Here is a 2,906-nt window from a genome sequence, read left to right as displayed (position 1 = left end):
TACATATACGTATATTATAATATATATATACATGTGGATATATATATAACATACTTTATATTGTTTTATAATATATTACATTGTATGTATATGTATGTATAATATATATCATGTATATGTGTGTGTATGCGTACGTGTGTGTCTATGTGTGTGTGTGTGTGTGTGTGTGTGTGTGTGTGTGTGTTTGACACAGTGAGAAAGTTTCAACAAAGACCTTCTAAAATAATTTCTTTTTTTTATTTCAAATCCATTGTAAAAACATTCTCAGGCCTTAGTAAGTATATGGACGTACATTGTAAGTCGTAATGAAAGGTTCCACTTAATCACCTCCAAGCAAAATAATTTATTTCCTCAAGGCCAAGTAAATAATTTTCCATTGCTAATTAAACAATAGCCTCGTACCATTTACTCCAGACGTCACTTCTACTCCTTTTCCTGTGATTTTTTAATAAATTGTCCTTGACGGAGCAACATAAAAATAGGAAAACATTTGACGTGGATGTGGTAGTCTTCATTTTAATGTCGGAATATATTTTGAATGTTGCGAAATATATACAGGTATACGTGCACTCAACTACACACACACTCACACATACACGTCAACACACGTACATACACACACACACATACATACACACGCGCGCGCATATATATATATATATATATATATATATATATATATGCACATGCACACATACGTACATGCTACATACATACTTTCATAGACACACACACACACACACACACACATATATATATATATATACATAAGCACATGCACACATACGTACATGTTACATACATACATACTTTCATATACACACACATACACGCAAACATGTTTGCTCATATACACTCAAATCAACAAACAGCTGTATGTATATTATATTTATAATATATGTGCGTATATATATATATATATATATATACACACAAACACATATATGTATGTATATGTATGAGCATATATATATATATATATATATATATATACATACATTCATACATATATAGATGCTTTTTTATGCATGTATATATGAATGCATCAATGTATATATCTATATATATATAACTGTCAATTCCCAATGGTTTTCATTTTAAGAGGATGTTGACTAATGCTGCATTAGGTCTTTTGAATGTAATAAAGATAAAGACGACTGTAGCTATATCACCATCATTTTTTTCTTGATACCCATTATCGCTTTCTGCCACTCTAAATTATAGTGGGCTTAAGGCCTTTTTCCCCTAAAATCATTATGCTACAATAATAGCAAAAAGGAGCAATGTATTTTAGTCTCTGATACTGATGAAAAATTTGCTACAATATTACAATGGCGTGTCCTGTATGTTGGATATCTGTATGGTCGTACGCATCCGAAGAGAGCGCTTTATCTCAAATTGATGTAATGTTTGAAACGGCTGTAATGCACTGATACCTGAATATCCTTGTAACTTATTTCCTTTATATATATATATATATATATATATATATATATATATATATTTATATACATAAATTTTTTCAGTTTCTGTCTACCAAATCCACTCACACGGCTTCGGTTAGCCTGAGGTTATAGTAGAAGACACTTGCCCAAGGTAACACGTTGTTAGACTGAACCCGGAATCATATGGCTGGTAAGCAAGTTACTTACCTTACAGCCACTCCTGAACATATGCATTTATTTGTGTGTATGTGTGTGCATGTGTGTTTCTATCTGTGCTTCTATGTATGTATGTTCTTTTCTGCGTTTAATTATTTAAATTCTTCCTCTGAGGACCGGACTGGTTTCTAACAAAGGACAATGCTTTGTTGTTGATATGTAGATGAGAACAAAGCATTTTAAACCTGTGAAAAATCTTACATATTTTTACTGTTCCACTTACATATTATATTTTAATGTGCCAATTGGGTGATTTCTTTTTCTGAGAATGTATGTATGTATGTATGTATGTATGTATGTATGTATGTATGTATGTATGTATGAATGTGTGTGTGTATGTATGTATGTATGTATGTGTCTATGTATGTATGTATGTATTATGTATGAATGTGTGTATGTATGTATGTATGTATGTATGTATGTATGTATGTATGTATGTATGTATGTACGTTCTCTTCTGTGCTTAATTTAAATTATTCCTTTTGAGGGCCGGACTGGTTTCTAACAAAGGACAATGCTTTATTGTTGATAGAACAATATAGCATTTTAAACTTGTGAAAAATCTTACATAATTTTACTGTTCCACTTACATATATTTTAATGTGCCAGTTGGGTAATTTCTTTTTCTTAGAACGTACGTATGTATGTATGCATGTATGTACTTGTATTTATTTATGTATTTGTATGTATGGTTTTCTTTGAGTTTTATTTAAGTTCTTAAGAGAGTTGAAACCAGTCGCTAACAATGCCACAATTTTTCTTTTTAGTTCAAGGATTTCCCGGAGTTAGCCAAAATTGGGTTGATTTAGAATGCTGGTCGAGTTGTCGATGCACACTCCCAAGTGTATGCATTTATTCCTCTAAACAATCTTGTAGAATCTTTGGAATGTCTTACAAACTTCATTGTTTCGTCAATAAATTAGATTTCGAAGGCGGTGAGATGGCAGAATCGTTAGCACGCCGTGCGAAATGCTTAGCAGTATTTCGTCTGTCTTTACGTTCTGAGTTCAAATTCCGCCGAGGTCGACTTTGCCTTTCATCCTTTCGGGGATCGATAAATTAAGTACCAGTTGCATACTGGGTAGATCTAATCGACTGGCCCCCCTCCCCAAAATATTTCAGGCCTTGTTCCTAGAGTAGAAAAGACTATTTTGAAGATGGCAAGCTGGCTGAAACGTTAGCACACCGGGCGAAATGCTTGGCAGTATTTCGTCTGCCGCTATGTTCCGAGTTCAAATTCCGCTG

At 32.9% G+C, this 2,906-nt stretch overlaps 1 protein-coding gene across 1 annotated transcript in view; it reads right to left on the bottom strand.

Moving 5' to 3' along the window:
* The window catches only part of LOC106867472 (fibulin-1), a 21,308-nt gene that overhangs the window by 13,062 nt on the left and 5,340 nt on the right, over window positions 1-2,906 (bottom strand). The window lies entirely within an intron of this gene.

The sequence above is a fragment of the Octopus bimaculoides genome, chromosome 29, assembly GCF_001194135.2.
Source record: "Octopus bimaculoides isolate UCB-OBI-ISO-001 chromosome 29, ASM119413v2, whole genome shotgun sequence".
Classification (NCBI taxonomy): domain Eukaryota; kingdom Metazoa; phylum Mollusca; class Cephalopoda; order Octopoda; family Octopodidae; genus Octopus; species Octopus bimaculoides.
The sequence above is the reverse complement of the archived record's forward strand: the minus strand, read 5'-3'. Positions and strand labels throughout refer to the sequence as shown.